This window comes from Chinchilla lanigera, unplaced genomic scaffold (assembly GCF_000276665.1).
Source record: "Chinchilla lanigera isolate Chin_1 unplaced genomic scaffold, ChiLan1.0 scaffold00142, whole genome shotgun sequence".
Lineage (NCBI taxonomy): Eukaryota > Metazoa > Chordata > Mammalia > Rodentia > Chinchillidae > Chinchilla > Chinchilla lanigera.
Genome location: NW_004955543.1, coordinates 2,490,092 through 2,499,005, shown reverse-complemented (window position 1 = coordinate 2,499,005; position 8,914 = coordinate 2,490,092). Strand labels below are relative to the sequence as shown.

The 8,914-nt window shown below is 41.3% G+C and overlaps 1 pseudogene; it reads left to right on the top strand.

Moving 5' to 3' along the window:
* The first annotated feature begins 839 nt into the window (after positions 1-839).
* The window catches only part of LOC102025943, a 47,268-nt pseudogene continuing 39,193 nt past the window's right edge, over positions 840-8,914 (top strand).

Sequence of the window (8,914 nt, the reverse complement as noted above, 5' to 3'; positions counted from 1 at the left end):
TGTCTTCTTTAGATGTCCTGAGCAGGTCTTTCATTATTGCTGTCATTTCAGTTTCTACCTGGGAGAATATTTCTTTTTTCTTTTTTTTTCTTTTTGGTTTTTCTCCGGTACCGGGAACCGAACTCACGACCTTGCGCTTGCCAGGCAGGCGTTTTGCCGCTGAGCTAAATCCCCAGACCCTGGGAGAATATTTCTGATCTGATTTCTTCTATGGCCTGCTGGAGTTGTTTCTTTACTTCCATTGCAATCATTTCAGCAATTTCAGGTGTGTGTTTACCAAGTTCTCCTATGTCGATGTCTCCTGGACTTGTTCTGAGTGGGGTGGAGTTCTGAGATTACATTTTGGTCCTTCATCTTGTCATTTTTGTTACCAGAGGCAGAGCACCCCGTCTCACTCTTCCCTAGCCACTCACCAAAGGTCACTAGTGTCCCTAGTTTTCCTGGTGGTCAGACTTGCCCCTTAATGGCCCCCAAAATGGGTTGCTCAGTCCAAGGTGGGCAGTTGATGGAGTGTACCTAGTTCTTCCAGGTCTCAGACGAGATTCACGATGCTAGTGGGTCACAGACTGCCTGATTCAGTGTCCCCAGGTGGCTCGGGGTGTGCACAGGTCCCAGACGTGGGCTGCACTGGCAGCATGATGATGGACCACCTGGTCTTGTGTCCCTAGGCAGCTCAGGTTGTGCGCAAAACCCAGACATGAACCGAGGTGTCAACAGTTCATGGACTGCCTGATCCTATATCCCCAGGCAGCTCAGGGCATGCACAGGGTGGACCCAGATGTGAACCACAGCGTTAGCAGTTTGTGGGCCATCTGGACAAGTGCAGCAGCTCAGGGTGCATGGAGGGCTCAGCCACAGATTGTAATGGTGCTTGGATCATGGACCGCCAGCTCTACTATCCCTGGGAAGTTGATGGGGTGTACCTGGCTCTCTCGGTGCTCAGCCAAGGACTGTGATGTCAGTGGATTGTGGATCACCTGATCCAGTGTCCTCAGGTGGCTCAGGGTGCACACGGGTCCCAGATGTGGGCTACACTGGCGAGATGATCACAGACTGCCTAGTCTTGTGTCTCCAGGTGGCTGAGGGAGTGCGCAGGTCCTCTTCACGGGATTATTACTCACATAAAGAGGGCCTTTTGGGGGAACAGGTCAGGCTTCTAAAGCAGGTCTGAAAAGTCTTGAGAGGGTGAGAAAAAGAGATTTGCTGGGACTTTTATTATAGTTGGTGTATGGGTCCAGAATGAGGGTTCCAATTTATGGCTGGGGGCCTATGTGGTATGAAACTCCATCAGAAATTATAAGGAGAGAGCACCCAGGGTTGTTATTAGCTTGCCCAGATGTAGGGCTGAAAGGAAATGAGCAGTGAGTCTTTAATGCTGTCAATGCTATGTAAAAATTTTCTATAAGTACAGATTCTTTATTACAGTCTACCTCGATGTTTTACCACTAATTGAATGTAACAAATTTAAGTAAGTGATTCTGGTACTCTGTGAGGTATGTAGCCTCAAACTTGTAAGGATGGTGCAGGCTCCATCAAATATCTTATTCTAGGGCCCAGCATTAGGTATTCTGAAAATGCAAATGAGCTCCTTGTTCTCACTCAACATATCTAGAACTCTGAAGACAATAAAGAATGACATTATTAGGCCTGGTAGCCAGGACCTCCCCTGTTAGGATGATAGCCTGAAGCTTGGCTCATTGTGCTGGTCCTTGGGTTTAGTCCTTTATCTAAGACATCCTCATTAAGTGATGAAAAGTAACAGTCCACTGAGCTATATCATGTGATGTTATGAAAATGTGTACATTAATTGCACATGCTCCTGCTGTTCTTGATCTGATCTTTACAGGGGTCCCTTAGTAGCCAAGGGGTCTGGGAAAGGAGTTTCTTCATCCAGCAGTATGAACTGTAGCAAAGGACTGAGGACAGGAGAGGCCATCCTCACCTACAATTGTGGTATACCAGGTTTGTCTCCATCCTGTAGCAAAGAAGTTTTGGTAGCTGTGGTAAGTATATAGGGTGCTGCTCCCAAGATCCAAGGCACAATTACTTGGAAATGGAGGTCACATGCCAGGGATCTATGGGAGCCTAGTTCCAGAAGACTCCAGTGTGCAGCCATTAGCTGCCACTCTAATGACATAAACATGAGGGCAATTTCTTGCATAAGAAGGCAATAGGCAACTAATGGTTACGGTGGGTGATTCAAAGATACCAAGAACTAGGAGAGGAGATTGCTAAAGCCTCTCTAGTAAAGCAGTGTCTTGAGGAGGTAAGGCATTAGTAAGAATGTCTAAAGCATTGTAATTTGAAAGAAAAAAAGTTCTGTAACCTTTTCTTGGGTTCCACTCAAGGTTCTATTTGCAAGCAATAGCATGAATGGGCCGAAGCAAAACTTTTAAGTGAGAAATACTGTATATTACTCCAGAGCTCCAAAAGGCCTAAAAAAATGTCAAACTTATTTTAATGTTGTGGGCACCAAGAAGGTCAGTATCTCTTTTCTTAGTGTCAGATATAGAGCAACTCTAAGTTTAACAAGTTTTCAGGAATGTAAATAAGGTAGTAAGGCCTTGTGCTATGTGTAAAGTAATTTGGCCTTTTACTCGTTGTGAGCTCTTTTCTGAAGTCAACCCTTCATATCCATAGGTTCTGTATCTGCCTTTTACATCTGTGAGTCTATAATATTTGTTAAAAATGCATCTTTACTGATCATTTAGAGACTTCGGTTGTTGTTCCCTAAACAATACAGTACAACAACTACTTACATGGCACTTGCATTGTATTTTCTATTATAATTATGACATGATTTAAAATATATGGGCAGGCGTATGTAGATTATATGCATATACTACAGCAGGGTATATGAGACTTAAGCATCCAAGGATTTTGATGCCTGGGGGATGGGCACCCTAGAACTGATCCCCCATGGATACTGAAGGATGACAGTATGTCCTATTTCTAAGGAATTCTTTTAGCAGGAATGTCATCAATATAATCTCATATCTGTGCTCCAAGAAAAATAGATGCAATTAAGGTCTTACTTGCAAAGGTTGTAGGAAATGGAACAGTTTTTGAGATACTATCTGGATGACTCAACAGATGTAGCATTTCCATTTGGACAGGAATAAAAACTGGGACTGAGAGGCTGTTGAAATATGCACTAAACAGAATGTATTGACCTCATCTATATTACTAACATGTTCATCAGTTGCCAATTGGACATAGTTAATTTCCATAACATTAAAATATTAATCATAGAAGCCTTAATAGATGGAACCATGGCATTAAGGATATGGTAGTCCATCAGGAACATTCATTTATTTATCCCAGGTTTAAGAACAGGCTAATTAGACTGTTAAATGAAGATGCAGGAGGAATAATCATCTTCTTGAATAGGTTTTGTATAATGGTTTTAAACCTTAAAGGCTCTCTTTTAATTTATATTGGACTGTATTAACTGTGTACATGGAAGGGGTTTCCATGGTGTCCAAGTTCTTAAAGACAGTTTGTAAATTCCAAGGATTTAATTTAATTTTGATTTGTTACTTAACGGGTCAGAGAATCAAAGTAGGCTACGCTTACATTTCTGATCAGCTTGTCCAGATATGGGCAGATGGGGAAAGGGTTTAGATGCTTTCAGCAGTCAAAACTGATAAAACAAATGGAGTTAAATTCTTTATTATCCCATCCATTCAGATACCCCAATTAAGGCTTGTACCAAATCTTTTCTGTTCATCTTAGGCAACATTGGGCAAGAGCAACCATGACTGTAACTCCTAGTGGAATACTGAACCCATCTGTAGGATAGACCTCAGCTACTTGTGGTCAAGCCAGTTTAATACGTAAAAACATAGGAAAGAGTCCAGCAATAACAAGATAAGGCTGAACAGAATCATACCAGTGTCCAGAATGTTAATCTTGTTCTTTGTTTCAAGCAGAGGTTGTTCCTTCCCATAGTCAGGAGATTTTGGGAGGTTTCTGAGTGTTCTTTGATTAAGAAGTTTCTTGGTCAGCAGTTACGCTGTGAATAGTGGCAACACTTTGTTCATTTGGCTAGATGCCCTGTAAACTAAAGCCGAGAGATAGATTAATCATCTCCGTCCCCACTCTTGACCAGGATCAATGGTGTGCTTCATACATCTGTACAGGCCTCAGTTATTTCTTACTTCCTGGTATGTGGGCCATGCCCAGACCATCTTAAGTGTTGTTGCCTCATACGTATTATTAATATTATCATCAATATCTATAATTAAGCAATCAAATCCAACAAGCATAGCAAACAACAAAAAAACCATCAAGTTTAGTCTCCCAACCCCCCATCTTTTTGCTTCTTGGAAATTCTAGTTGCCTGATTTCCCAGGAATGGATATGGAAGTGAAAAATATAGTGAGAAGAATAAATCATGGTTTGGATTTGCTTACAGTCATCTTGGGTCTCCTTCCCTACTCCCCAACCTCATCATTAAACATTTTATTTTAATAGGAGGTCCTCTTCAGAGGAATTACTGTATTTAGACCCTTAGTGGCTTCTCTTAATGGTATGCTACACTGGCAGCTGAGCCTTGGCTCTCTAGTTATCCTTTCAATTTTTTCCTTTAAAAGAGTCCATTCTGCATTGGGAATTTAGCTCAGTGCTAGATCTTTTGCCTAGCATGCAGGAAGCCTTGGATTCCACCCCCAGTACCTTAAAAAAGACAATTCTATCATTCAGTGGCATCAGCTGATTGGGGATTAAATGGAAAATAAAATGTCCTATGAACATTTAAAAGGCTGTGTGCTGTTTTCACTTTTTGCTATAAAGGCAATATCAATGTTCAGAAAATACTGAAAATCCAAATATATAACATAACCCATCTAAGAGCCATTGAACGGTATAATCCCCATTTGCTAAGTAGGTAGGGATGGGAATACCATGACCTGAAAAATTGTCTGGATGTTAGTATCCAACAGAACGCTCAAGAGGAAGGGAGGCTATATAGTGTATTTGCAAGGACTTGCCAGGACTAACTATATGTACCAAAGTTCCTTTCACTACTTGACTATATTGCTATTAGTCCAAAAACATTTGGCAGGCCACTAGGTCTTGTTTTGGGGTCCAGTCCTGAGCTATAGACTATATCCAGATGGATGCTGTATTCAGGTGTCTTTTTATAGGTAGTGCAGATATAATTATCTTGCTATGTCCATTTATGCTTATCTTTAAAGGGCCCTTTTTCATAAGTGTTGACGTGAGTCACGAAACAGACAGTATGGGTCTTATATAATTTCATGCCTTAAAGTTCATCTCTATAGAAGCTAAGGCTTGATTGTCCAGTCACGATCATGATCCAGTCATGATTACTGCCAGGCACTATATTGCCGCGCTCCTACACATGAGTCCTTGAAAGTGTAACAGGGTATACTTTCCAGGGCAAACCCCATGGAAATAATGCCACTAAGCAGAGGTCCCCTTTCCATGCACAGTGGTAATATGCAGTTTTCTTTGGGGCTGCATAGCAGCAATGATCCAGTGTGCTCCATTGCCCTTGAACTTAGCTGATCTATCTCTGAACCAGGTCAAGGACCTCAGCAATTTACGTCCCCAAGAAGCGCAAGGTGCTGGTATGGACCACACATTGAGACAATCTCATTGGGAACTTGAGCAGCCACTTTACCACATAATTACACTATGAGACTCTGTAATGTCTAGCTTATTTTCTTCTGGATATCAACTTCCACTTATGATTGCTCTTTGGGTACAATGGTTTAAATGTTTTTGTCCCTTCAAAACTCACTGAAAATTCTGAAACAGTGTTGGTAGGTGGGACCTTGGGGAGGTGATCGAGTCATAAGGGCTCTACCCTCATGGATTAGATGTCCTTACAAAAAGGGTTGATAGAGTTCATCCTCTGTTGCTCTTCTGCTTTCTGCTAGATACAGCATTCCTTTCCTCAGAGGATGGATACAGCCCTTACAGACAACCAAACCTGCTGATGCTTTACCTTGGACTTCCCAGCCTTCACAACTATGAGAAAATAAATTTCTGTTCTTTATATATAAATTATTTAGTCTGTGGTGTTTTATTATAGCAGTGCAAATAAGGTAAGACAGTGGTGAATGTTCACTTTGCTGGTGTTTTCACTTCTGAGCCATGTCATGTTAGGGGTATCAGGGTATCACAACACTTGGTATTGCTATTTTAGTTTCTCTGAGCCTGTCATTTCCCAATAACAGCCAGTACTAGTCCTCAAATGTGATATATTAGGTAGGTATGTCAGGCAAGTGCTGTGTTCAAAACCCCAGGAAGTACCATTGCCTAACCCCTACACCTTTTTGTCTGAAGCTGTAGTCTGCATAATTGTCAGTCATTGACACTTATAATTCAAAGTATTCCTTAGAGCTGACTGGCCCCAAGTGGAAGTCTCCACAGGTTGCTGGGTGGTTTCTAGGGCTCATTGTTATTCAGGAATCCATTCAGAGGTTACTACACTTTGACTTTGTATAATAGGAGGAGCAAGATCCTCATGTGAATTATGCAGTATCTCTAATATTGAACAAGGCTATTAACTATTGAGCATTTTGGCCTGTTAGTTTATTGGAGGTTTTAAGATAATCAGTTTTTTTTTTAAAAATTGATTCAGGGATATGTTTTTTAGGCATTTACCCACAAGGTTCCCCAAAACATTGCTTGGGTTGCCACCGGTGATTATTGTCAGGGTAATTCATCTAGCCCTAATGCCCAATAATGGACCATATACCTAAGGTAATATGTTGCCCTTATCTCTTCCAAACACAGTAGTGTCTTCCTGTAGTGGTCTGTACTTCTGGTGAGGTTTTTCAGTCTGTTTCTAGGTCTCAGCCTAGAAATGATAGGAAAGTTTATATTGCCTTATTACAGCCCAATAAACATTTTAATTTGACCCACAGAAGGCAAATTGGCTTTAGTCACCTAGATGCAGTTAGGTGCTGAAGAAGGCATCAGAAATACCCAAAACTGCACATTAGAGTCCTATAGTCTGCACATACACTATCATCATCACCATATTTGGAACTGCAGGAAGAGAGAGGAAGCACTAAGCTTATGGTATTACACAGTAAAGTGTCAAGTTTCATTGACATTTTTCACTAGGTATACAAGACTAGTATAAGATTATATAGTTTAAGCACCTCTGCTGCCATTAGTCCTAGATTAGTAGAATGATCTCCATTTTCCACTCTGATCTCTTTATTGCTTTGCACAGCATCTTTTCTCATCATTGACTCTGCCTCCCTCTCTTAAGGATTTCATTAGCTCTTGTGATTATATTTGGTCCACCTGGATAATCCAACATCTTCCCATTTCAAGACTTGTTAATCACATCTTAGTTCTTGCTGTGTAACACTGTTATAGTCTCTGGGAAGCAGAAAGATATATTTTTAGAGAGAGCATCATTTAGCCTGCGGTGCTTGCTCTTTCCATGCATGCTTCCTAGCATCCCAGTGGCTTGCGTCCCAGTATTCAAAAGAGTTGAAAAAGTTCTGAAACTTTGGTTGCTGTCAAGCCCTCAACACATTTGGCCAGTGTTTAAGGTCTCCAGCTCCTCTTAGAGAAGGAGTGACCTCAGTTTCTGTTCTGTTTTGAAGATGGTGGGATCTGGGTAAATAAGGGGTATTGACAGTGTTACATCAACACAAACTTCAACAGCATGAATTTAGCAAGGAAACTACATCTTCTTGGGCCGCCTCCTATTTGTTCATGGTAAATGCCAAACCTGTCCAAGGATACTTACCTACTACAATCAGGATTTTTAAGTTTTGTGGTCCTTTTGTGGCCTGATAGAATTTCCCTACTGGAAAATTTATCAATTTCCTCTTTGGGGCACCCAGCATAACAGCCAGCTCCATAAGGCCTATAGTCTGAACCTTTCATTGGTTTCCTTTTCTCTTAGCCCAAAGGATGTTTTCTTACTCTTGTGTCCAGCATCCCATTCGAGCCATCTGTTTTCCAGGAGGTAAGTACTTTTCTGGAAACCTATCCTTGGAACACAAGCGATTTTATCATCCCCAGTATCCTGATGGTGCCAATGAAACAAAACAATGGATCTGACCCTAGATGGTATCAGCGGAGAGCATGTACTATCTATTATAAATCCAAGCTATGGTTACATTAGTCTTAGGGGAAGTTATAGTTTTCCTTGCTTTCATCCATTGGTATTTATTAATGACAGAAACTCATTTCAGATAGGCCACTCTTTCATTATAATTGTGAAGACCGACTATGACAAACTAACTGATTGTAACGTGCTTTTCTGCCAGCCAATGCTGTTGACCAGTGTGTATGTGGCCAGGCTGACTTGGAGCTTGGAGACTTCAGGTGAATGATTTCCATTCCTCTTTATTAAAACTTCCATGGCTCTTTCATCTGCTAGTCAGAGGAGCCAACCCTTTGTCATGTCAGTAGGCTTTTCTCATTTCTAGCTTATTTTGAGAGAATATCTCAGCACATCTGAGTATCCAACTATCTTTGATTTACCAAAGTGTATTTGATTTGTGGTCATTGCCCCTGATCAGAAGAAAGCCTTTTTATTTCTTTAAACAGGGTCTCGCTATGTTGCCCAGGCTGGGCCTGAACTCCTGGGTTCAAGTGATCCTCCCGCTTCAGCCTCTCAAGAAGCAGAGATCACAGGTATGTATTAGCACACCAAGCTGAGGGAAACAGTTTTGCTCTCTTAATGGAACATAATGGTGAGAAACTACATGGAATATTTATTTTTGGCTTTATGATTGCTCCATCTCTATCAGCGCAACTCATAAGGGATTTCAGGGGTGGTTGTCAACAACCATTTTCCCTTCTCCTTACTATATACCTCAGTAACCCAGGCCTGCTACTGCCTACTACAGTTGTATACCTTGCTAGTTGGCCTATGGGACCCAACTGTTTATTTTTAAATTTTTTCCTAATA